The sequence below is a fragment of the Pseudophryne corroboree genome, chromosome 1, assembly GCF_028390025.1.
Source record: "Pseudophryne corroboree isolate aPseCor3 chromosome 1, aPseCor3.hap2, whole genome shotgun sequence".
Taxonomy (NCBI): domain Eukaryota; kingdom Metazoa; phylum Chordata; class Amphibia; order Anura; family Myobatrachidae; genus Pseudophryne; species Pseudophryne corroboree.
The window spans coordinates 1,058,537,910-1,058,565,048 of NC_086444.1; the positions used below are offsets into that span (position 1 = coordinate 1,058,537,910).

A 27,139-nucleotide genomic window follows, 5' to 3' on the forward strand; every position below is an offset into this window, starting at 1 on the left:
CCACTGCTGCAGTGTACATGAAATTCCGAAAAGGGGGCGGGGCTAAACGGCACTGTAGACACATCGTTCCTATGTATTGATCGTTGCTATGTATATCATAAATCAAGGTACAAATTGATGTATGTTTAACACACAGAGTCAATTAGGATAGTAGGATAGAATATTAGAAGTGAATCTGCTTTCAACGTTAGACTGTAATAGGATATGTACCTACCATACTGAATGTTCCCTGGTGGCAGAGCCGGCCATAAGCATAGGCAAACTAGGCAATTCCCTAGGGCATTTGATATGCCTAGGTGCATCAGCAGCTTCTGCTGATTAAAATGATATGCGGCATGCCTATATTCTGTGTGTAGCATTTCATATGCAGATACAGCCACAGTCTCACACAGTATATAGGCATGCTGCATATCATTTTAATCAACAGAAGCTGCTTGTGCATCCTAGCCACATAGCAATGCAAATAAGATGCATTTTCATAAAAAAATGAGCCTGACATTAGAATTGAGGCAAGATTTATGAGGACACATCTGTATCCAAGCAGAGGCAGAGGTCACAGTGGTTGTGGCAGTGTGAGTGCTGTGCATGTGAGTGGGTTGGTTGTGCAGTAGTGTTTGGAATATGTGTAAGGAGCATTATGTGTGTCATGTAAAAATACATTAATAATGTGCAACATATGTTTAAGGGGCGCTATGCGTGTCATTATGTGTATAAGGGCATTAATAATGTGCGGCATATGTGTAACAGGGTATTACTGTATGTGTATCATTATGTGTATAGGGACACTAATAATGTGCAGTAAATGTGTAGGGGGCACTATGTGTGTCATTATGTGTATAAGGGCATTAATAATGTGCAGCATATGTGTAAGGGACATTATGTGTAAAAGGGCATTAATAAAGGTTGTCATAATGTGTAAGGCGCATTATGTTTATATGGACATTAATAATGTGTCTCATGTGTGTAAGGGGCATTACTGTGTGGCATTATGTTTATAAGGTGCTCTACTATGTGGCATTGCGTATAGAAGGGGCACTACTGTGTCGTCTAATGTGAATAAAGAGCAATAGGGTGTGGTGTAATGTGAATAAGGAGCAATTCAGTGTGATGTAATGTGAATAAGGGGCTCTACTGTGAGGAGTAACGTTTATAAGGTAAAGTGAGATACTACTGTGGGATGTAATATGAATTATGGACACTATCGCATGATCAAATGTGAATAAAGTTGCAGTACTGGGTGGCGTAATTGGAATTGGGGTTACTATTGTGTGGTCATGCCCCTTGCCAGCAAAAACACACCCCTTTTTGGGCTGTGCGCCAAACATGCGAACTGTTCCTATTTAAAATATAGGGGGTACAAACAACAAAATAAGGACTGCTATGGATGAGGGGTGGTGGTGCTGGGAAAGAGATACAAGGTCAGAGGCGGAACCAGCGGTGGTGCTAGGGGGCACCAGCCAAAATCTTGCCTAGGGCATCATATTGGTTAGGGACGGCTTTGCCTGGTGGTCTCCCACCAGGTACTGGTTCAGCCCTATACTGGATTGCTTCCAAGATCAAATGGGTTTGGGTTTATACAGTATGGTATAATGGTAGGTACCTCGCAACACACCTCCAGAATCATTGATGAGAGTTCAGAAGGAAGAGGAAACATATGTAGATATAGAAAAAAGTTGTGAGAGATGGATCTGCTTTTGGCATTAGAGAGTGTCAGAATTTTTGCCCACCAGTTGGAAAACTGCCTGGGAAGGTGTCACTGAATCGAGAGTCCAGGAAATGAAATAATGTATCAAATATGATTAGATCAGTACACAAATAAGTACGATGCTAAAGAAATATATGATATACAGGATTTACCCCAATACCGTATCAGTATTATATTTCAAGGCAGCTATAGCCAGTAATGGAAGAGATGTAAAAAGAGGTTTTTTTTACCCCAAAGAGAGACATACATAAGTGCTATAATAATATGGCTTTGGCTATGGAGAGCTGTTAATCTATGACAAAATAAATATAATATACAATATGTCAATATGATTTATAGCAACTATCAGACAAATCTGTGATAACTAAATAGGTACATAACTGCCTCTGGAGGATGGTAAAGGGTATGTAAAACCAAAATTCCACTAACAAGCAGTACCACATAGGTGCTAAGCAGTGCTTAAAGTGGTCCTAGAGAGGTGGTGGAACTCACCGCCCTCCCCACGGCGCCCATGCAATAAAGGTATTGCGCACGCCGTAGTTTACCACACCATATACCCCTTATACACATTATGCACCACAATAATAGGACCCCTTTCACATTATAGCACACAGTATGAGCCGAAATTCACATTATAGAGTGACAGGGAGAGGGACAGCAGGGGCATACAGTAGGGACTAGGGAGAGAGAAAAGCAGCAGGGTAAGATTACCTGTTTAGCAGCGGCAGTGGGCTGCGGTGTGGTGGATGGGGAGGCTGTGGTAGGCGTGGAGTGGAGGAGGCTGTGGGCCTCGGAGATAGTGCGGAGGAGGAGGCTGCAGAGGTCCGAGGGTGGCAGAGGAGGCTGAGGGCGGCTGCAGTGGATCGGGAACCAGGCTGGCTTTATTATCCCTGCCGCCGCATCGAGCTCCTGTGACCACGGCGCTAATATTTCAAAACTGCTGCGGACCGGCAGCCAATCAGCGACAGATTTGAACTAGTAGCGCCGCGGTCACAGGAGCGCGATGCGGCGGCAGGGATTATAAAGCCAGCCTGGTCCCAGATCCGCTGCAGCTGGGAGTCTGGAACCAGGGCTTCCAGTGTGGCGACGATGGTAGGGGCGGAGCGACGGAGGGCGGACCGGGAGCTCAGCTTCTTTGTCGGCCCATACAGTAATGCCCAAAGCAGTAGCACCCCTTATACTATGCCCACAGTAGTAGTGCCCCTTATGCAATACCCGCAATAGTAGTGCCCCTTATGTCCCCAGGAGTGTTGCCCCTTATGAAGTACCCCCTTTACAATGCCCTCATTAGCAGTGCACCCCATCAGTAATACCCTTAATGGAAATGCCCCTGTGTAGTATTGCCCCCAGTAGTAGTAATGCCCCCAGTCGTTTAGCCCCCTGTAGTTTAGCTCCAGTAGTCATGCCCCCACTGGTAATGCCACTGCAGTTATGACCCCAGTAATTTACCCCCCCCTTTAGTTTAGCCTCCCAGTGGTAATGCCCCCTGCAGTTGTGCCCCCAGTTGTTTAGCCCCTGTAGTTTATCCCCCATGTAGTTTGCCCCCGTTAGTAATGCCCCCAGTAGTTTGCCCCCTTGTAGTAATGCCCCCCTGTAGTTATACCCCCAGTAGTTTAGCTCTTGTAGTTATGCCCCCTTGTAGTTCAGCCCCCAGTAGTTTGCCCCCAGCAGTAAAGCCCCCCAGTAGTTTGCCCCTTTGTAGTTTGTCCCCAGTATTAAAGCCCCCCAGTAGTTTGCCCCTCTGTAGTTTGCCCCCAGTAGTATAGCCCCCCAAAAACAGCGCCGCTAGTAGTGCACATATGGGAGGGGGGGGGGAGAGAGAGGCACCATACTTACCAAGCCCCACTCCCGCCGCAGTCCTCTCTGGGCGTCCGCTCCTCGGCACTATGGGAGAGGCGTCATGACGTCTCTCCCATAGCGTGCACTTACAGAGCCGGAAGCAGGAGCTCAGTAGTGAGCTCCTGCCTCCGGTTGCCGCTGTGCGGGGAGAGACGGGCGCCGCTGATAACAGCGGCCGCCTGGCATCTCCCTGCAGCGCCGGGACATCGGGTTAGGTGAGCCGGAACTGCGTTCCGTCTCCAAGTGGAACTGACGGAACGCAGTTCCGCCCCGTTCCGGCTCACTTTAACCCCTGGTGCTAAGGTTGTATCAAATTAGCTGTGCAAAAAGCTACATTTTTTTACATATCATTTAGATCATAATCGTGCTTTATGTCATCAGGATGTAACTAAATTAGAGCATTATTGTTACACAGAACACAACTGCACAGAAGCTAGATATATAGAGCTATAAAATATATTAAAACTAGAATAATATATAACTGATACATTCATAAATTATATAAAATTTGCGGCTGTAACTGTCACCCAAAAGATTATATTTTTACCAAGCCCCTGAGGACAATACCTGAAACAAATATTAGTGTATAATGGGTGTCCTGAGATGAATATTTAAGCAAGAAAGAAAGAAAAGACAGGGTTCTCCGGGACAAATCCTCCCCCCAGATCGCACACAATTCTATGTTTCATACAACAGTCTATGTGGGCAGCAGCACTGCAGCTACGCCTTGCGCTGGGGGGATTTGCAGGGAGATCTGAGATCCGGCGTGTACAGACCAGGAGCAGCCAGATGGAGACCAGGAAATCTGGAAATTGGAAGTGATAGCACTGGATGTGAGTTTCTCGGGCCAAGCTGCGCGAGTTGTGTGCGATCTTGGGGGAGGATTTGTCCCGTAGAGCCCTGTCTTTGGTAGTACCGGCCATGGAGGCCAGGGGGATTGGGTCTTCAAAAATATGCATTACTTTGACACTGCTTTGGAATTAATTAACTGGAAATACAGGGAAATACGGGAAATACCAAGGACAGTCTTACAGAGGGTTCTTCAGGCTGGCACTGATAATTAGCAAGATCCTTGTTTACACCTTGAAAAAGACCTGAATTGAGGTTGAAACGCGTTGGTGTTGGACTGCGAGCGCTACCTGGGACCGGAAGGAGGTGCAGCTTAGTAGGGGGAGCTTCTTTTATACAAAACCCCTATATGCTTTGTCTTGTGCCTTCCCTAGAAGGTCATATTTGGTACGCATGTTTTTGGCATTCTTAATATCTTTTTAATTAATAAAAGTTGATGGTATACACTATGGTCTCTCCACCTTTTATATTTTGCATAAACTCACCCAAAAGAGGTTGATATCAACAAAGGTGGAATAGTTACCGTGTGGAAGCTCCATCTAAACTGAAATAACCAGAAAAAGTTTATTGTGAAAGAAGTGACCGTGATTATCGATCTGGCTGGATATACCGAACAGGTTTTTCCTATTGGAACTATATACTTACCAATTGACTATACTTATTTTTGGATATTTAAGATCTATACTCTGAGATACCTTTAGAAAAGTGTGCAGGAATCCTTTTTATTGTTCTATATATTTGTGGATTGGTGAGATCCCCGTCTGAATCCTGCAGCCTTTTCATCAACAAGGCGTGCTAAGTGTATATTTTGTTTTTTATTTAACATTGCTATTTTATATAAGCTCATTGCAAATTACAATAACAAAATTATTTGACTTGTGTCCACAGTATATACTGTTCCTCCAAGGAGGCGCCACCCAAATAAAACAGAGCAAGCTGCAAGAATTATGACCACTGTCCTGGTTAAGAAATTAGAGCAGATGGACGCTGCCATGGCTGATCGAAAAGATTTTTGCAGGCAGAGCAAGACATGAACAGCACATTTATGGCCCAGCTGAACTCTATGCAGGAAACCTATAATAGGGATGCAAGAGAACGTCAGAGGGAAATGCAGGAATTTCAAATGTCAATATTTGACAATGTTCCAATGTATTGAAGGGCTGTACACAGTGCCACCTCAGCACCCGCCTCCAAACTACCCTCAACCGTATCCCCAGTATAACCCTGGCCCCCCTACTACGAACATACCCCACCTCAACAAACGCAACTCCAATATACCCATCCTCGACATAACCAACCTCCACAAACCCAACCTCCACAAACCCAAACTCACTATACCCATCCTCGACATACCCAACCTCAACACACCCAATTACCTTCTGAAACGGAGACAACTACAGAGTTTCCTGTTTACCGTAATTTATCTTAAATGGTTATTGTTTTAAAAAAAAGTTGGTTTTAAATTAATGGAAGTGTATTTCGTACACTATTACTGGTTTGTCTTTTATTACTGTAAAGTATTCAATGCTTTATTTACCAAAGTTTTATACAAATGAAAATTATAAGGTCTCTGAGCTTTTGTTAATCTTTAGAATTGTCCTATTTTTACTTAAAACCAAAATGCTTGATACATCCTTTACAAATTGTGTATTGATGTTGTACATTTGTTATCGGCACAGTAGCAGAACGTCAACTAAACAGGTTTATTTTTTGTAGCAACAATTAACAGAATATACAAACTGAGAAACTTAACGGAGTAACGAGGGAAGGTTGGTCATTATAGCAGACCTCATCTGTTCTGCACTTCCAGAATGGTCGCCCAAATAGGACTCACAATCAAGTGCTGGGTATGCAACTGAGTCCTGCACTGTCCACTCTGGTAGAAATTCCTCCCTCTGAAAATCACATAGGTTATGCAGAATACAACCTGCTGCATCAATGTTAGGCATGACAATAATGTCTACATCATTGAGTTCATAAGACAGCGCCAACATCCTTTTAATCATCCAAAGGCATTTTCTAACACCATTCTTGCCAAGCTCAGGGTGTGCGTATATGTAATTTGATTGGGGCTCAACTGGACATGTTGGGTAATCCCCTTCATGAGCCATTGTCGTAACGGGTAGGCTGCATCACCAATTATGTGTACCGGGATTTCCACTCCGTCCACAAATTTAGATTTCTAGTAGGAATATAGAGAAAAAAATGTACATTAGCAACAAGAAATATGTATACACATATGAGCAGACTCCTCCATGATGGGCAGGCTGGTGGGTACATAGGAAGCATGTTTGAAGGTAAGGACAACTGTTTTGTCTCAATGTAAATTAAATTGCATTCAATCTATTACCTGCTTGATTCATGAACATTGCGTCAGTTTAGAATTAATAACACATCTTTTCCTGGGCTTGTTTTCAAAAATATTAAAAAAATTATTAAATAAAATGTCCTATCTTGGAAAAAGGTAGCCCCCTTGCTTGTCCTCTGCTAGGCGGCACAGATCCGAGTTAGCAAGCACTTGAGCATCATGTGACCGTCTCGGCCAACCGATGGATACATCTGTGAAGCTAATATAAAAATATATATTAAGTTTTAAAAGGGGTTTTAAACAATAAGCATTAAGAAAACACACTGGCCAGAACATTCTTACCAATACTTATGATCCACCACAGCTTGCAAAACAATGGAATGCCATCCCTTTCTGATGTACTAGTCGACAGGATTATCATGAGGTGTGATTGTAGGGATGTGGGCACCATCGATAGCACCTGCGCACTGGGGATATCCAGACTTCACAAATCCCGTAATTGTTTCAGCCAAACGCTGGCCATGCGGCAGAGAAATAAATCTGTGGTATAGGTTGTCCACCAATGCTCTGGTCATCTCATGTACAATGGTGCAAACGGTAGATATCCCCACACCAAAGAGGCAAGCAATTGTGCGATATTCACCTGTAGTGGCGTACCACCACAATGCTAGAGCTAGCCCCCTGCTTGGCTCTATTGGTGACCTGAAGTTTGTGGACTGTCTAGAGAGTGCTGGGGACATTAAATCCAAAAGGTAGTGAAACGTTTGACGCGACATTCTGAAGTCATACCTCCCAACATGACCCTCTCCAGGAAGGACAGAATGCTCTGCTTCTGGACTTTTCTCTTAATTTATGATTGCTGGCACCTGTGTTGAACAGGTTAATGGATAAGAAAGGTGTTTCACCACAGGTGATGGCAATCATACAGTAAGAGGGAAGTCCAGGAGCAGAGCATTCTGTCCCTCCTGGAGAGGGTCATGTTGGGAGGTAAGTCTGAAGTGACACTTCCACTGAACATCCTGAAAGTTCAGCACACTTGCCCATGCTGCCGTTCTCTAGCCCACAATCTTTGTTGTGTAGAGAGGTTAAGGTTGAGTATGGTGGTCACAGACGCTGATATATAAACGATCTCCTCCTGCACAGGTATTGTCGGCAAAGAATAGTGGTCTCTCTCAAATACAGCAGCCTCCTCCTACTCATAACATAGCTGCTGAACAAGCTACAGAGTGTGAGAAGCTCAAATATCCTATCACAGGCTGAATCTAAGAGCAGTACAGCTGGGACTATCACAAAGTCTATAGAGACACGTGCTGTGTCGGCCATGATTGCTGCACTACTGAGCACTCCCCAGCCCCTCCTTTTAATACCTTTGAAACCTCATCAATGTGAGACAGAAAAGTCCATTTAAAATGACAACACACTGGCCCTCATTCCGAGTTGTTCGCTCGTTATTTTTCATCGCATCGCAGTGAAAATCCGCTTAGTACGCATGCGCAAAGTTCGCACTGCGACTGCGCCAAGTAACTTTACTATGAAGAAAGTATTTTTACTCACGGCTTTTTCTTCGCTCCGGCGATCGTAATGTGATTGACAGGAAATGGGTGTTACTGGGCGGAAACACGGCGTTTTAGGGGCGTGTGGCTGAAAACGCTACCGTTTCCGGAAAAAACGCAGGAGTGGCTGGAGAAACGGTGGGAGTGCCTGGGCGAACGCTGGGTGTGTTTGTGACGTCAACCAGGAACGACAAGCACTGAAATGATCGCACAGGCAGAGTAAGTCTGGAGCTACTCTGAAACTGCTAAGTAGTTAGTAATCGCAATATTGCGCATACATCGGTCGCAATTTTAAGAAGCTAAGATTCACTCCCAGTAGGCGGCGGCTTAGCGTGTGTAACTCTGCTAAATTCGCCTTGCGACCGATCAACTCGGAATGAGGGCCACTGTTTTAAATGGGTGAACCGAGTTCAGTGTGAAAGGCACCAACCCGGGAATTACCCGGTAATAAAACGGCTCCAAAATGCGATGTGAAAGGGGTATAGTGTGTTCAAAAGCCGGTTCCTTACTGGGTTAGCGATTTCAGCCTATATGGGCGTGGTCTTTTAAATAAATAATTAATTGTTTTATAAATCTGACTTCAATTCAATCTTTTACTTAGATGCAACAAGGAAACAAATGGTTAAAATTAGAACACTCTTCTTAGATGTGCCAGCGCTTTCTTAAACTTGACACGTCTAAGACTGAACAGATCATCTTATCACCGTCCTGCACAACCTCACCTCCCACAATTTCATTATCTATTGATCTATTGATTTCTTAGTTTTTTACTTTTAATAAAAGTGCAAAAATCTCAAAAAAACTTTATTGCGTTATCATTATGGGGTATTATGTGTAGAATTTTGAAGGAAAAAATAAATTTATTCCATTTTGGAATAAGGCTGTAACATAACAAAATGTGGAAAAAGTGAAGCGCTGTGAATACTTTCAGATGCACTGTATCCTCAATGCTGCAGCCCAGCTCATCTTCCTCACCAAACGCACTACATTCACCTCCCCTCTCCTACAAGTCCTTCACCGGCTTCCCTTCCCTTTCAGAATCCAATTCAAGCTTCTCACTCGCCTACAAAGCCCTCATCCACTCCACTCCCATTTACATCTGTGACTTCATCTCCCTTTATATTCCCACCCATCCTCTTCACTCTGCTAATGCATGCCGACTCTGTCTACTGATTATTTCCTCACTCCTACCTCCAAGATTTTTCACGTCATTGCGCACCGCACTGTAAAGGTCCTCTCCACGAAGGGAAACTAGACGCTACGCGTCTAGTTCCCTTCACAGCGGGCAGCGGCAGGCACAGCAGCAGCGGATCTTGCCATGGTGCGGCGCCCTCCGGAATGCGGCGCCCCGGGCAAAAGTCCTGCTTGCCCGTGGCAAGATCGGCTACTGCTTTCTGTCCCTCCCCTTTAGAATGTAATCGCCCACGAGTAGGGCCCTCTTCCCTCATGTGCTTATCCTTTTTCTTACTTTAATCATCTTCGACGGCACCAAATCATAAGGTCTTCTGCCACCCAGATACTTATTTCAGTGTCATCTGCTGATGTAGCAAAGTTTTTTTTACCCTGTACATGTCCTATATTGTCTTCAACTGTAAGCCATTGTTTTCCTGTTTTGATGTACTGTGTAATTGGGTGCTGCAGAACCCTTGTGGCACCATATAAATAAAGGATGATGATGATAATAATAATAATATCATTCCAACACCTCATAAAAAGTTCCTTAGTTTGATGCCTCTTTGGTAGATTATAGCATATTGATATTAGTCCAAAGTTTAGAAACCTTGCATTTTCCAGCTTGCTATTTTCCTTGCCTGTAGAGTTACACAGAAGCTATAAACCAGGATGGAGAACAGGTTACACAGTAGTAGAGTATATACACCTAGCAGCAGCACTAAGTGAGCGGCAGCCTCAGGCTCAGTCAGAGCCAGCAATGGAGGGAGGGAACGCAGTGACGTAGATGAGACCCAATGACGCATGCGCAGTCGCCTCTATTCCCGCTGTGTCCCAGGATCTCCCTGTGGCGGCGGCCGCTGCTGCTTCCTGGGCTGGGTTGCGCATGCGCAGAGCCGCAGCATTAATAGTGATGGTGGAGGAGTGAGCATTAGCAGATCTGTGCGCACACAGCGCTTGTCATCGCATCAGCGCTCAGAGCGGGGACGTGGGCCCTAGCTGGGCTGTCATCCCTAGAAATACCCCAGCTGCCGCTGCTATATGGTGAGGTAAGGCTGCTGCCCTGTGCGCATGCATTGCTGCCAGCATTGTGGGAGGCGTGTTATCCTTGTGTATCACTTTGGGTATATAACAGCCCGCTGGATGTGACACAACTTCTCTGCTTCTCCCAGAGAGGACCACCAGCCGCCCATACACCCTGTCATGGCACAATGTCACTGGGCTGCATTGGCTGGTGCATTTTCTGCACGTTATAGCAAGGCAAATGTGTGCAGTGACTGAGACACGGGGTGTCTGTGATAAGGCAATGATTCGTCTGTCCAGGGATCCAGTATGTTTTATATATGTGCTGGGTTAGTTGCCTTAGTTATATATGTAGTTAGTTACAAGGTGGTACAGACAGTGATGTATGTGTAAAAACAGGTTTACAGTTCCAAATGACACCGCTTTGCACCATATATAGCCCTGCTGCTATACATAGATACCTGTTGCAGCACATCTGGCCTGCAGTGTGTGTTCAAAAAGGGTAAACATTGAGATAAGTGAAATTGAGGTGGGATTTTGCGGCCATGGTGGTCGCTGTTTGGTTACAGAATTGCCAGCTTGGCAGGGGTACAGGGTAGTGTTTGTAAATTCTGTAGTTTAGATTGTAAGCTCACCTGTGCAGGGCTATCATGCTTTTACTTCCCTCACTTATACCATCATCTCTTTCCCGTTGTCAAAAAGTGGCACCAAACCAGTATTCAGCCGCCATCTCTTTTTGTGTGTATTATAACTGCATGTGCAGCAGTGGTTGTAATTTGTATCCATGTTATGCAATGTTTCTTATTGGAAGGTTTTTTTTTTTTTTTTTTTTCTCCATGTTTTGTTTCCACTTTTTTCTGCTTATGTATTTTGCAATGTACTACCAACCCCTGGAAGCGCCATATAAAGTATAATAATCGGCAGAATTTATGTTCTATAAATGGAACTCCCTATGTGGATGGCTTCCCATAAGGCCTGCTGCCAGAAATGATGGGGAGCGGGACTGACAACATAGGCAGGGCCCACCACCCGCCTTTACACGTGTGCCCTAGCCACATAAAATACACTGGGAAATCCAGATCCGCATAAAATGCAGTGAAAAATCCACATCTGCATTAAACACTCCAGCTCCCCTCCTATACCTCCATCCAGCCCCCCCTTGTGTTACTCCAGCTCCCTCATGTGCACCTCCAGCATGCCCCATTTTTCACTCCACCCCCCCCCCCCCCCATGTATCACCCCAGCCAGCACACACCTCAAGCTGTATACAAATTAAATTATATGTATCCAGCGTAATCTTGTCAGCGACGAGACTTGGCGATTGGTCCGGCATCGGCAAGTGCATACACACTTGCCGATGCCTAGGGGGATCAGGGGCCATACTGCATTTTGCAGCATGGCTCTCGCCAGAAATGTCACCCGTCGGACCTGCATGCAGGTTCAACAGAGAATGTTTTTGACGGCCTGCGGGAGATGGCACCCAGTAGGCTGTTAGCAGTGACTAATTAGACAGCTGGCAGAGTCGTCAGCCAGTGCGATGTGCCCTCAGACATCATTGGCGGAGCTCGCGGTGTGCCAGAAATGCCCTCCCTACAACACTGACCACGGGGCCCAGGACTCCAGTACCGGCTGCTGCCCATTCATTCTACTATATACCCCTTTCACATCGCAAAAATAACCCGGTATGAACCCGGCATATTGCCGGGTCGACACGGGTCAGTGTGCAATGTGAAAGGGGCCTTGGAGAATTCCCGGGTCGCCTGACCCGGTAATTCAACTCCGGTAATAAGAAGGGTTATACCCGGGTTGAATACTGGGTCAGTGGCAGTGTAAACGGGTTCCCGGGTTGCACCCGATTACTACATAGGGAGAGGCGGCGCGGAGATGAGTTCATCTCCCAGCGCCACCTCCACCCCCGCCGCTCTGGCAACTGCCCGGCCTATTGCAATTCCCGGTGATGGGGAAATCCAGGCAGTACAACAATTCTAGAAGGAATTCAGCATGAGAGGCACTGGCAAATACCTCCAGGACGATAGGCGATATTCTACGGATGATTGTTTTCTAAAATTTTGCTCACCTATGCTTAAAAGAAATACTGTAGATTAGTCTGGGAGCCAGATATGTTTTATATGCTACAGCAGGTTGTTTGCCAAAATATTTTGCGCCTTAATTTTTTTTTTTGTGTAAAAAAAGCCATGCAGTGTGGGTTACTTGCAATTAGAATGTAAGCTCTCACAAGTAGGGCCCTCTTCCCTCATGTGCTTATCCTTTTCTTACTTTAATAATCCTCAACTGCCCAAATCGCGCAGTTTTTTGGCCACCTGGAACTTATCTCTGTCATTTACTGGTGTAGTTATGCTTAGTTACCCTGGTGTACTTGTCCTAAATTGTCTTCAACTGTAAGTCACTGTTTTTTCCTGTTTTGATTATGTCCATATGTACTCTGTAATTGGGCGCTGCGGAACCCTTGTGGCGCCATATAAATAATAATAATAATTAAAGCATTCCCATTTTCTCAGACGTCCTAGTGGATGCTGGGACTCCGTAAGGACCATGGGAATAGCGGCTCCGCAGGAGACAGGGCACAAAATAAAAGCTTAAGGATCAGGTGGTGTGCACTGGCTCCTCCCCCTATGACCCTCCTCCAAGCCTCAGTTAGATTTTTGTGCCCGGCCGAGAAGGGTGCAATCTAGGTGGCTCTCCTGAGCTGCTTAGAATAAAAGTTTAGTTTAGGTTTTTTTATTTTCAGTGAGTCCTGCTGGCAACAGGCTCACTGCATCGTGGGACTAAGGGGAGAAGAAACGGACTCACCTGAGTGCAGAGTGGATCGGGTTTCTTAGGCTACTGGACATTAGCTCCAGAGGGACGATCACAGGTTCAGCCTGGATGGGTCACCGGAGCCGCGCCGCCGTCCCCCTTACAGAGCCAGAAGAGACGAAGAGGTCCGGTGAAATCGGCGGCAGAAGACATCCTGTCTTCAGACTAAGGTAGCGCACAGCACCGCAGCTGTGCGCCATTGCTCTCAGCACACTTCACACTCCGGTCACTGAGGGTGCAGGGCGCTGGGGGGGAGCGCCCTGAGACGCAATATAACAGTATATACCTTAGGTGGCAAAAAGAATACATCACATATAGCTCCTGGGCTATATGGATGTATTTTAACCCCTGCCATTTTTACACAAAAAAGCGGGAGATAAGGACGTCGTGAAGGGGCGGAGCCTATCTCCTCAGCACACAAGCGCCATTTTCCCTCACAGCTCCGCTGGAAGGACGGCTCCCTGACTCTCCCCTGCAGTCCTGCTTCAGAATCAGGGTAAAAAAGAGAAGGGGGGGCATTTTTGGCAGCAAATAACGATAATAACAGCAGCTATAAGGGAATAACACTTATATAAGGTTATCCCTGTGTATATATATATATAGCGCTGGGTGTGTGCTGGCAGACTCTCCCTCTGTCTCTCCAAAGGGCTAAGTGGGGTCCTGTCCTCTATCAGAGCATTCCCGGTGTGTGTGCTGTGTGTCAGTACGCGTGTGTCGACATGTATGAGGAGGAAAATGATGTGGAGGCGGAGCAGTTGCCTGTGTTGGTGATGTCACCCCCTAGGGAGTCGACACCTGACTGGATGATTGTATTTAAACAATTAAGTGATAATGTCAGCAATTTGCAAAAAAACTGTTGACGACATGAGACAGCCGGCAAATCAATTAGTGCCTGTCCAGGCGTCTCAGACACCGTCAGGGGCGCTAAAACGCCCGTTACCTCAGTGGGTCGACACAGACCCTGACACAGATACTGAGTCTAGTGTCGACGGTGACGAGACAAACGTAATGTCCAGTAGGGCCACACGTTACATGATCACGGCAATGAAAGAGGCATTGAACCTTTCTGACACTACAAGTACCACAAAGAAGGGTATTATGTGGGGTGTGAAAAAACTACCAATAGTTTTTCCTGAGTCAGAGGAAATAAATGAGGTGTGTGATAAAGCGTGGGTTTCCCCCGATAAAAAAACAGCTAATTTCTAAAAAATTATTAGCATTATATCCCTTCCCGCCAGAGGTTAGGGCGCGTTGGGAAACACCCCCTAGGGTAGATAAGGCGCTCACACGTTTATCTAAACAAGTAGCGTTACCGTCTCCTGATACGGCCACCCTCAAAGAACCAGCTGATAGAAGGCTGGAAAATATCCTAAAAAGTATATACACACATACTGGTGTTATACTGCGACCAGCAATCGCCTCAGCCTGGATGTGCAGTGCTGGAGTCGCATGGTCGGATTCCCTGACTGAGAATATTGATACCCTTGATAGGGACAATATTTTGTTAACTATAGAACATTTAAAGGATGCATTACTATATATGCGTGATGCACAGAGGGATATTTACACCCTGGCATCAAGAGTAAGTGCTATGTCCATCTCTGCCAGAAGAGCGTTATGGACGCGACAGTGGTCAGGGGATGCGGATTCCAAACGGCACATGGAAGTATTGCCGTATAAAGGGGAGGAGTTATTTGGGGCTGGTCTATCGGACCTGGTGGCCACGGCAACGGCTGGAAAATCCACCTTTTTACCCCAGGTCACTTCACATCAGCAGAAAAAGACACCGTCTTTTCAAACTCAGTCCTTTCGTTCCCATAAGTACAAGCGAGCAAAAGGCCACTCCTTTCTGCCCCGGGGCAGAGGAAGAGGAAAAAGACTGCACCATGCAGCCGCTTCCCAGGAGCAGAAGCCCTCCCCTGCTTCTGCCAAGTCTTCAGCATGACGCTGGGGCTTTACAAGCAGACTCAGATATGGTGGGGGCCCGTCTCAAGAATTTCAACGCGCAGTGGGCTCACTCGCAAGTGGATCCCTGGATTCTACAGGTAGTATCGCAGGGGTACAAACTGGAATTCGAGGCGTTTCCCCCTCGTCGGTTCCTGAAGTCTGCTTTACCAAAGTCTCCCTCCGACAGGGAGGCAGTTTTGGAAGCCATTCACAAGCTGTATTCCCAGCAGGTGATAATCAAGGTACCCCTCCTGCAACAAGGAAAGGGGTATTATTCCACGCTGTTTGTGGTACCGAAGCCGGACGGCTCGGTGAGACCAATTTTAAATCTGAAATCCTTGAACACTTACATAAAAAGGTTCAAATTCAAGATGGAGTCACTCAGAGCAGTGATAGCGAACCTGGAAGAAGGGGACTATATGGTGTATCTGGACATCAAAGATGCTTATCTCCACGTCCCAATATACCCTTCTCACCAAGGGTACCTCAGGTTTGTAGTACAAAACTGTCATTATCAGTTTCAGACGCTGCCGTTTGGATTGTCCACGGCACCTCGGGTCTTTACCAAGGTAATGGCCGAAATGATGATTCTTCTACGAAGAAAAGGCATTTTAATTGTCCCTTACTTGGACGATCTCCTGATAAGGGCAAGATCCAGGGAACAGTTAGAAGTCGGAGTAGCACTATCTCAGGTAGTGTTACGTCAGCACGGGTGGATTCTAAATATTCCAAAATCGCAGCTGATTCCAACGACACGTCTACTGTTCCTAGGAATGATTCTGGACACAGTCCAGAAGAAGGTGTTTCTCCCGGAGGAGAAGGCCAGGGAGTTATCCGAGCTAGTCAGGAACCTCCTAAAACCAGGCCAGGTCTCAGTGCATCAGTGCACGAGGGTCCTTGGAAAAATGGTGGCTTCTTACGAAGCAATTCCATTCGGAAGATTCCATGCAAGAACGTTTCAGTGGGATCTACTGGACAAATGGTCCGGATCGCATCTGCAGATGCATCAGCGGATAACCCTGTCGCCAAGGACAAGGGTGTCTCTCCTGTGGTGGCTGCAGAGTGCTCATCTACTAGAGGGCCGCAGATTTGGCATTCAGGATTGGATCCTGGTAACCACGGATGCCAGCCTGAGAGGCTGGGGAGCAGTCACACAGGGAAGGAATTTCCAGGGCTTGTGGTCAAGCATGGAAACATCTCTTCATATAAACATTCTGGAACTAAGGGCCATTTACAATGCCCTAAGTCAAGCAAAACCTCTGCTTCAGGGTCAGGCGGTGTTGATCAAATCGGACAACATCACGTCAGTCGCCCACGTAAACAGACAGGGCGGCACGAGAAGCAGGAGGGCAATGGCAGAAGCTGCAAGGATTCTTCGCTGGGCGGAAAATCATGTGATAGCACTGTCAGCAGTGTTCATTCCGGGAGTGGACAACTGGGAAGCAGACTTCCTCAGCAGACACGACCTTCACCCGGGAGAGTGGGGACTTCACCCAGAAGTCTTCCACCTGATTGTAAACCGTTGGGAAAAACCAAAGGTGGACATGATGGCGTCACGTCTAAACAAAAAACTGGACAGATATTGCGCCAGGTCAAGGGACCCTCAGGCAATAGCAGTGGACGCTCTGGTAACGCCGTGGGTGTACCAGTCAGTGTATGTGTTCCCTCCTCTGCCTCTCATACCAAAAGTACTGAGAATCATAAGAAGGAGAGGAGTAAGAACTATACTCGTGGTTCCGGATTGGCCAAGAAGGACTTGGTACCCGGAACATCAAGAGATGCTCACGGACGAACCGTGGCCTCTACCTCTAAGAAAGGACCTGCTACTGCAGGGGCCTTGTCTGTTCCAAGACTTACCGCGGCTGCGTTTGACGGCATGGCGGTTGAACGCCGGATCCTGAGGGAAAAAGGCATTCCAGAAGAAGTCATTCCTACTCTGGTCAAAGCCAGGAAGGACGTAACCGCAAAACATTATCACCGCATTTGGCGTAAATATGTTGCGTGGTGTGAGGCCAAGAAGGCCCCTACAGAGGAATTTCAACTGGGTCGTTTCCTTCATTTCCTGCAAACAGGACTGTCTATGGGCCTAAAATTAGGGTCCATTAAGGTTCAAATTTCGGCCCTGTCGATTTTCTTCCAGAAAGAACTGGCTTCAGTACCTGAAGTTCAGACTTTTGTAAAAGGGGTGCTGCACATACAGCCTCCTTTTGTGCCTCCAGTGGCACCTTGGGATCTCAATGTGGTGTTGAGTTTTCTAAAGTCACATTGGTTTGAACCACTTTCCACTGTGGACTTAAAATATCTCACATGGAAGGTGTCGATGCTGTTAGCCTTGGCTTCAGCCAGGCGTGTGTCAGAATTGGCGGCTTTATCATATAAAAGCCCTTACTTAATTTTTCATTCTGACAGGGCGGAATTGAGGACTCGTCCTCAATTTCTACCTAAAGGTGGTTTCTGCATTTCACATGAACCAACCTATTGTGGTACCTGCGGCTACCAGGGACTTAGAGGACTCTAAGTTGCTTGACGTTGTCAGGGCCTTGAAAATATATGTTTCCAGGACGGCTGGAGTCAGAAAATCTGACTCGCTGTTTATCCTGTATGCACCCAACAAGCTGGGTGCTCCTGCTTCTAAGCAGACGATTGCTCGTTGGATTTGTAGTACAATTCAGCTTGCACATTCTGTGGCAGGATTGCCACAGCCAAAATCAGTAAAAGCCCATTCCACAAGGAAAGTGGGCTCATCTTGGGCGGCTGCCCGAGGGGTCTCGGCTTTACAACTTTGCCGAGCAGCTACTTGGTCAGGGGCAAACACGTTTGCTAAATTCTACAAATTTGATACCCTGGCTGAGGAGGACCTGGAGTTCTCTCATTCGGTGCTGCAGAGTCATCCGCACTCTCCCGCCCGTTTGGGAGCTTTGGTATAATCCCCATGGTCCTTACGGAGTCCCAGCATCCACTAGGACGTCTGAGAAAATAAGATTTTACTTACCGATAAATCTATTTCTCGTAGTCCGTAGTGGATGCTGGGCGCCCATCCCTAGTGCGGATTGTCTGCAATACTTGTATATAGTTATTGTTACAAAAATTCGGGTTATTATTGTTGTGAGCCATCTTTTCAGAGGCTCCTTTGCGTTTATCATACTGTTAACTGGGTTCAGATCACAAGTTGTACGGTGTGATTGGTGTGGCTGGTATGAGTCTTACCCGGGATTCAATATCCTTCCTTATTATGTACGCTCGTCCGGGCACAGTATCCTAACTGAGGCTTGGAGGAGGGTCATAGGGGGAGGAGCCAGTGCACACCACCTGATCCTTAAGCTTTTATTTTGTGCCCTGTCTCCTGCGGAGCCGCTATTCCCATGGTCCTTACGGAGTCCCAGCATCCACTACGGACTACGAGAAATAGATTTATCGGTAAGTAAAATCTTATTATTCCTTTGCTGACAGTTCGCTATGGGATAATACAATTATTTCTCATACGTCCTAGAGGATGCTGGGGACGACATCAAGACCATGGGGTATAGACTGGATCCGCAGGAGACATGGGCACTCCAAAGACTTTTCATTGGGTGTGAACTGGCTCCTCCCTCTATGCCCCTCCTCCAGACCTCAGTTTTAGAAATGTGCCCAGGTCGACTGGATGCACTCTGAGGAGCTCTACTGAGTTTCTCTGAAAAGACTTTTATGTTAGGTTTTTTATTTTCAGGGAGATCTGCTGGCATCAGACTCCCTGCTTCGTGGGACTGAGGGGGCAGAAGCAGAACCAACTTCCTCAGAGTTTCATGGCTCTGCATCTGGCTGACAGGACACCATTAGCTCCTGAAGGGAACTGAACGCTAGCCGTGTCTAGATGGTCACCCTCCTCACAGAGCCAGAAGTCAGAAGACAGGTGAGTATAAGAAGAATGATCTTCTATCAAGTAAGTGACGGCTGAGGTACGGCGCGGCTGGCGGGAGCGCAGCGCGCCATTGCTGCCCACACACACAGGCACTACATGGTGCAGGGCGCGGGGGGGGGGGGGTTCCCTGGGCAGCAATAAAAATACCTCAAAACTGGCTAAAAGGGGGCATAAGTTGCCGCTGGCACAGCCCTACCCCCGCCAGTATAAATATTACAGTGTTTATATGAGTGTAAGGACGCGCCATTGCGGGGGCGTAGATTCTTTCTCAGGCAGCCAGCACACTACTCAGCGCCATTTTCTCTCTCTCCTCAGGCTGCAGAGGACACGCTGGTCCTATCCTCCACTTCTGACAAGTACAGGGTGCTATTAAGGGGGGGGCACAAAGTGATTGTGGTGCATTTAATAGTGTGAATTACTGTTTAAAGGCGCTATTTGGCTGTGGACATTCTGTGTTCACAGGGAATACTGGCGCTGGGGTTGTGAACTGGCTGCTCCTATCCTGTGTCCCTCTGACAGATTTTTCTGTGGGTCTGTCCCCAAAATAAGTCCCAGTGTGTCTGTTGGTGTGCTGTACACGTGTGAGGCATGTCTGAGGCAGGGAGTTCCTCCCCGGAGGAAGCCATTTTAGGGACACAGAGTTGTAATGTGGTGGCGCTACCGGCACACCCAAGAGCCTGCATGGGTGAAAGATACATGACGGTATGCATCTGATTAACCGTAGATTAGATAAGTCTGAATCTAAGGCTGCATGCTGGAGAAAATCTGTGGAAGATGTGATTTTTCAGGATGCTGTTATGCCTTATGCGGGCGGCCCCTCTGGGTCACATAAGAGACCATTTGCAAATGTTGTAAACACTGATACCGACACGGATTCTGACTCTTGTGTTGACGATAGTGAATCCAGAGGGCTAGATCACAAATTGGCAAAAAATATACAATATATGATTGTGGCTATAAGGGACGTGTTGGAGGTTACAGAAACCACTCCTGTACCTCAGGAGAAGGCGTATTTATGTAGGGAAAAGAAGTCCAAAGTCATGTTCCCGCCTTCACACAAACTAAATGCTCTGTTTGAAGGGATGTGGGTGAATCCTGATAAAAGATTTCGTATTCCCAAAAGGATTCACATAGCTTTTACCCTTTCCCGGCTGAGGACAGGAAAAAGTGGGAGTCACCCCCTGTGTTAGACAGTGCACTTTCCAGGTTGATAAAGAAGGTAATTCTCCCTGCTCCTGGTACGGCTTCTCTTAAAGAGCCGGCAGACCGCAAAATGGAAATTACATTGAAATCCAGTTATGTTACCAATGGTACACTGATTAGGCCCACTATTGCCTGCGCATGGGTGAGTCGCGCTATTGAAAAATCGTCATAAAGCGTGTCATCAGAAATTGACATGATTGATAAAGATGAGATACTCCTTAAGTTAGGGAATATCAAGGACGCTGCCGCCTACATGCTGGAAGCAATGAAGGATATTGGACTCTTGAGTTCACAGGCCGCTACCATGGCTGTAACGGCTAGGCGGGCGTTGTGGATTCGCCAATGGAACGCGGATGCAGATTCCAAAAGAAACATGGAGGCTCTCCCATATAAAGGTGAGAACTTATTTGGCGATAGCCTGGATGCATTAGTCTCGGCGGCTACCGCAGGTAAGTCGTCATTTTTGCCCTCTGCAAAAAAGACCTATCACCCGCAAATGCAGTCCTTTCGGCCCAATAAATACAAAAAGACGAGAGGTTCCTCCTTTGCAGGTAGGGGAAGGGGAAAGAAGCCCACAGCGGCTCCAAGTTCCCAAGAGCAGAAGTCTACCCCTACTTCTGCCAAATCCCCAGCATGACGCTGGAACTCCCTTGCGGGAGGCCGCTCGGGTGGGGGCACGTCTCAGACTCTTCAGCCAGGATTAGATTCTGTCTGGCCTGGATCCCTGAGTGTTGCAAATAGTATCCCAGGGGATCAAGCTGGAGTTTCAAGACGTTCCCCCATGCCGATTTTTCAAATCGACCTTGCTAGTTTCTCCGTCAGAAAGAGAAGCAGTAACAGCGGCAATCCAAAAATTATGTCAAGACCAGGTCATAGTCCTGGTACCGTTGTCACAACAAGGGAAGGGTTTTTATTCAAGCCTCTTTGTGGTTCCGAAGCCGGACGGCTCGGTCAGACCGATCCTAAACCTAAAGGATCTGAATTGTTACCTAAAAAGGTTCAAGTTCAGGATGGAATCACTTTGGGCAGTGATTGTCAGTCTGGAGGAGGGGGACTACTTGGTGTCGGTGGATATAAAGGATGCTTACCTGCATGTCCCCATTTATCCTCCTCACCAGGCTTATCTGAGATTCGCGGTTCAGGATTGCCATTACCAATTCCAGACGTTACCGTTCGGTCTCTCCACGGCGCCGAGGGTATTCACCAAGGTGATGGCGGAGATGATGGTTCTCCTTCGTCAGAAGGAGTCAATATAATTCCTTATCTGGACGACTTCCTGATAAAGGCGAGATCCAGGGAGCAGTTGTTACAAAACATCACTCTCTCTGTCAATACTCCAACAACATGGGTGGATCATAAATTACCCAAAGTCACAGTTGGAACCGACGACAAGGTTGTCTTGATTCTGGACACAGAAGTTCAGAGAGTATTTCTTCCCCTGGAAAAGGCTCTGGAAATCCAGAAAATGGTAAAACAGATATTGAAACCATCAAGTGTGTCGATCCATCAGTGCATTCGGTTGTTGGGGAAGATGGTGGCGGCCTGCAAGGCCATACAGTTTGGCAGGTTCCATGCCAGAGTATTCCAGTGGGACCTGTTGGACAAGTGGTCGGGGTCACACCTACACATGCACAGAAAGATAATCCTGTCGTCAAAAACCAGGATTTCGCTCCTGTGGTGGTTGCACAGCGCTCTCCTGCTAGAGGGACGCAGGTTCGGGATTCAGGACTGGGTCCTGGTAACCACGGATGCAAGTCTCCGAGGCTGGGGAGCAGTCTCTCAGGGAGAAAACTTCCAGGGACGTTGGTCACAACAGGAAGCCTGCCTTCCATAAACGTTCTGGAGTTAAGAGCCATTTACAACGGCCTTCAACAAGCGGTACATCTTCTTCAAGACCGTCCCGTGCAGATCCAGGTGGACAATGTAACAGCAGTCGCATACATAAACAGGCAGGGCGGAACGAAAAGCAGAGCGGCAATGGCAGAGGCGACAAAAATCCTCCGCTGGGCAGAAAAACATCTACAAGCTCTGTCGGCAATATTCATTCCGGGAGTAGACAACTGGGAAGCAGACTTCCTCAGCAGACACGATCTCCATCCAGGAGAGTGGGGCTTCCACCAAGAAGTCTTCGCAGAGGTGACAAGTCTTTGGGAAATTCCTCAAATAGACATGATGGCATCGCGTCTCAACAAGAAGCTTCAGAGATACTGTTCCAGGTCGAGAGACCCTCAAGCAGTAGCAGTGTATGCACTGGTGACCCAGTGGGTGTTTCCGTCAGTGTATGTCTTCCCTCCACTTCCGCTGATCCCAAAAGTACTCGGGATCATAAGAAAAACAAGGGTTCGAGCTATCTTCATTGCCCCAGACTGGCCAAGGAGGGCTTAACACCCACATCTTCAGCAGTTGCTCATAGAAGATCCTCGGCCTCTTCCTCCTCGAGAGGACCTGCTGCAGCAGGGGCCGTGCGTGTACCAAGACTTACCGCGGCTACGTTTGACGGCATGGTTGTTGAGCACCGTATCCTAGCCAGGAAGGGTATTCCCGAGGAGGTCATCCCCACCCTTATTCAGGCCAGAAAGGGAGAAACGTCGAAACATTACCACCGTATTTGGAGAAAATGTGTCTTGGTGTGAATCCAAGAAGGCTCCTATGGAAGAGTTTGAGTTGGGACATTTTCTCCATTTTTTTTTGCAGGATGGTGTGGAGGCGGGCCTCCGATTGGGATCAATCATGGTCCAGATTTCGGCCTTGTCGGTGTTCTTCCAGAAACAATTGGCCTCTCTTCCAGAGGTTCAGACCTTCGTGAAAGGGGTTCGGCACATCCAGCCTCCATTCGTGCCTCCAGTGGCACCATGGGACCTTAACGTGGTATTGCAGTTCCTTCAATCGGATTGGTTTGAGCCTCTACAAAAGATAGAGTTGAAGTTTCTCACTTGGACAGTGGTGATGCTTTTGGCTTTGGCATCCGCATGGCGGGTGTCTGATTTGGGGGCCTTGTCTCACAAGAGCTCTTACCTGATCTTCCATGAAGATAGGGCAGAGTTAAGGACTCGTCAACATTTTCTTTCAAAGGTGGTTTCATCTCTCCACATAAACCAACCTATTGTAGTGCCAGTAGTTACTGACACATTCACTGATTCAAATTCTCTAGATGTGGTTAGAGCTTTGAAAATCTATGTCATTAGAACGGCTCGTATACAGAAAACAGAGGCTCTGTTTGTCCTGTATGCTCACAACAAGATTGTCTGTCCTGCTTCCAAGCAGACTATTGCACGGTGGATTAGAAATACGATTCAGCAAGCTCAAACTACGGCTGGTTTGCCGTTACCGACGTCTGTAAAGGCCCACTCCACTAGGAAGGTGGGCTCATCCTGGGCAGCTGCCCGGGTGGTCTCGGCATTACAACTTTGCCGAGCAGCTACTTGGTCAGGGTCAAACACATTTGCTAAGTTCTACAAGTTTGACACCTTGGCCGTTGAGGACCTCAAGTTTGGTCAATCGGTGCTTCAGGGTCATCCACACTCTCCCGCCCGTACTGGAGGTTTGGTATAGACCCCATGGTCTTGATGTCGTCCCCAGCATCCTATAGGACGTATGAGAAAATAGGATTTTGAAAACCTACCGGTAAATCCTTTTCTCCTAGTCCGTAGAGGATGCTGGGCGCCCGTCCCAGTGCGTACTTTACCTGCAGTTTAGTTATTAGAGTTACACAAGTTGTGTTTTCTTGGTTTCAGCATGTTGCTGTAATTGGTTTATGCCTGTTGGCGTGTGTTATGTTAAATGCCATGTGTGCGGCATGGTTGAGGGTGTGAGTTGGTAGATATCTCACCACTAGTTAAGTAATTCCTTTCCTCGAAATGTCAGTCTCCCTGGGCACAGTTCCTACAACTGAGGTCTGGAGGAGGAGCATAGAGGGAGGAGCCAGTTCACACCCAATAAAAAGTCTTTAGAGTGCCCATGTTTCCTGCGGATCCCATCTATACCCCATGGTCTTGATGTCGTCCCCAGCATCCTCTACGGACTAGGAGAAAAGGATTTACCGGTTGGTTATCAAAATCCTATTTTTTTTGTGGTGTTAATGACACCTGCATAGCATGCTTAAGGGGGAAGCTCACAATGACCTGTTACACCTTGAAAATTCCATGGTTTGCTTCAGTCAGGGCGCTGTAGCTGGCCCTTCTCCTACTTTAAAACCAGGGATCACATTAAACATAATAAACTTATATAAAACTAATAAATGTAACCTGCCTGACGAGTTACTGCATTGCAATATTACTATTATTGGATATACAGAGTATGATTTTTGTCTTTATATTTTATTGCCGCTTATCAAAGTGATAAAAAGTAAATGACTATTATGTTTTATCAGTCTTGAATCATTTGGCATACTTGGCTTCCAAGGAATAAGACTTTATTATTATTATTAATCTGTAGGCCTCCGCTCTGCGGAATTGAAAAGTCATATTTGGTGGTGGTGATGGGGTTATAATCTTAGTCATCGTATAGAAATTGTTTTTTTTTTATTTAATTACATTTCCCCCCCCCCCCCAACTCCTTTTTCTTCACTGCTTCTCTTTAGGTCACGTCATCTGTGATGTTGGTAACATGACAAGTATCCTGGTCGTACAAGCTCAGTGTAGTACTTTAGAAATATGCTTGAATGTTAGCCAGTGTTAGCTGGTAATGCCTAGCACCAGTATTTTATTTATTTATTTTTTATTTTTTTTTGGTAGGCCTAAACCTCATTAATATGTAGGTTAATGTGAAAAAAACCCCAAAACCCTTTTTGTTTGTGAAATTTTTTTTTTCTCTCTGAAGGGTGATTCATCTAAAGTGGCCAGATTCTATTCAATTGTTTTGTGAGACCAGCCCCGCATTGGTTTCAACAGGTACATTCTCGCATGAGGATGCACTGGATTAGCTATGTTAATCAGCTTCTCTGACGTTGCAGTTGTTGTGCTCCTGGCACTAGCAACTCAGAAGGGTTTGAGCAAAAATCCTCTATACATGCAGCCTCAGAACTGGTCGCACAAAATAATTGAATAGCTTTAGACAGGAGCTAAACTCCCACATTCAATTGAATCATTCATAAATAGTAGTCCAATAGCCCGGCACTCCCTGCTTGAAATTCGATAAATGCTCTGGTGCCCTCCTTTGGGATACATGTCCCATAATAATACATCCTTTGGGATACATGTCCCATAAAAAGAAGCAATGGATAAAATGCGGCACTTCTCCAGACTTTGCTTTGATGAAAAATTTCTTGTTAATCCAAGTTATGTTTCGGGCAGCAGCTCTGACGTTGGGCTGCTGCCTGAAACATATGTTGGGTTAATACTTATGTGTATGTAAGAATTTCCTGAAGTATTTTAAAATTGTCTTATAGACTCACTTAAGTTAACTATAATATTCATATTCGGTAACATGGTGAACCCTGGGCTCAATTCAATTCTAAGAGAGTTGAATAGAGCTGGGAATTGCCCCCCTTGACTATTCAATGCAGCGCAATGGGAAGTAGGAGAATGCCCGTTTTCCCGTATTAAACTGTGTTTTGTCGGGAGAACCAGCATTCTCCGACTTAAGTGCCTGGCGCAATGTTGTTTCCGCCGCGCTAAGGGCAGAAATCAGCATCGCGCCGGCACTTTTGTCTGATTTCTGCTTGCACCCTTCCGGGGTTGCGAGAGGAAATCCCATTGTCGGGTGTCACGGGGCGCTGTATTGAATAGCCCCGGGAGTTAATTCCTGGTGCTATTGAACTCTCTTGGAATTGAATCGACCCCCTTGTTTTGTACAGAGATTAAGTTGACTCCACAATCTTCCCCGTTTAGCACCAACCTCGTTTTATAATATTTAGTGATATTTGGTGAAGGCCCCTATTAAACTGTGTCTGTGGCCTGTTTGCCTCCTAACATTGTGACTTGTCATCTGCAGCCTTGTCTTCACTTCAAAATTGGTGTAATGCAGCTTTCTACGCTCAATATTAATCAACAGAAGAAAAAAATATTAAAAATGCCACACTGTCAAAATAATAAATAATTTCTCTGACGTCCTAGTGGATGCTGGGACTCCGTCAGGACCATGGGGATTAGCGGCTCCGCAGGAGACAGGCACAAAAATAAAAGCTTTAGGACTAGGTGGTGTGCACTGGCTCCTCCCCCTATGACCCTCCTCCAAGCCTCAGTTAGGTTTTTGTGCCCGTCCGAGCAGGGTGCAATCTAGGTGGCTCTCCTAAAGAGCTGCTTAGAAAAAGTTATTAGGTTTTTTATTTTCAGTGAGTCCTGTTGGCAACAGGCTCACTGCAACGAGGGACTTAGGGGAGAAGAAGTGAACTCACCTGCGTGCAGGATGGATTGGCTTCTTAGGCTACTGGACACCATTAGCTCCAGAGGGATCGAACACAGGCCCAGCCATGGAGTCCGGTCCCGGAGCCGCGCCGCCGACCCCCTTGCAGATGCCGAAAAGTGAAGAGGTCCAGAAACCGGCGGCAGAAGACTTTTCAGTCTTCATGAGGTAGCGCACAGCACTGCAGCTGTGCGCCATTGTTGTCAGCACACTTCACACCAGCGGTCACTGAGGGTGCAGGGCGCTGGGGGGGGGGCGCCCTGGGCAGCAATGATAATACCTTGTTCTGGCTAAAAATACATCACATATAGCCCCTGGGGCTATATGGATATATTTAACCCCTGCCAGGTCTCACAAACACCGGGAGAAGAGCCCGCCGAAATAGGGGGCGGGCCTATCTCCTCAGCACACAGCGCCATTTTCCTGCACAGCTCCGCTGCGAGGAAGGCTCCCAGGACTCTCCCCTGCACTGCACTACAGAA

At 46.8% G+C, this 27,139-nt stretch overlaps 1 protein-coding gene across 5 annotated transcripts in view; it reads left to right on the plus strand.

Moving 5' to 3' along the window:
* The first annotated feature begins 10,329 nt into the window (after positions 1–10,329).
* Positions 10,330–27,139, plus strand: part of CLOCK (clock circadian regulator) — a 231,737-nt gene continuing 214,927 nt past the window's right edge. For 4 of the 5 annotated variants that reach the window (XM_063920910.1, XM_063920914.1, XM_063920913.1 and 1 more), the window contains exon 1: positions 10,330–10,473. The gene's annotated coding sequence lies outside the window, so the exon portion shown is untranslated. The remainder of the gene's footprint in view (positions 10,474–27,139) is intronic. The other variant, XM_063920911.1, reaches the window with a different exon arrangement.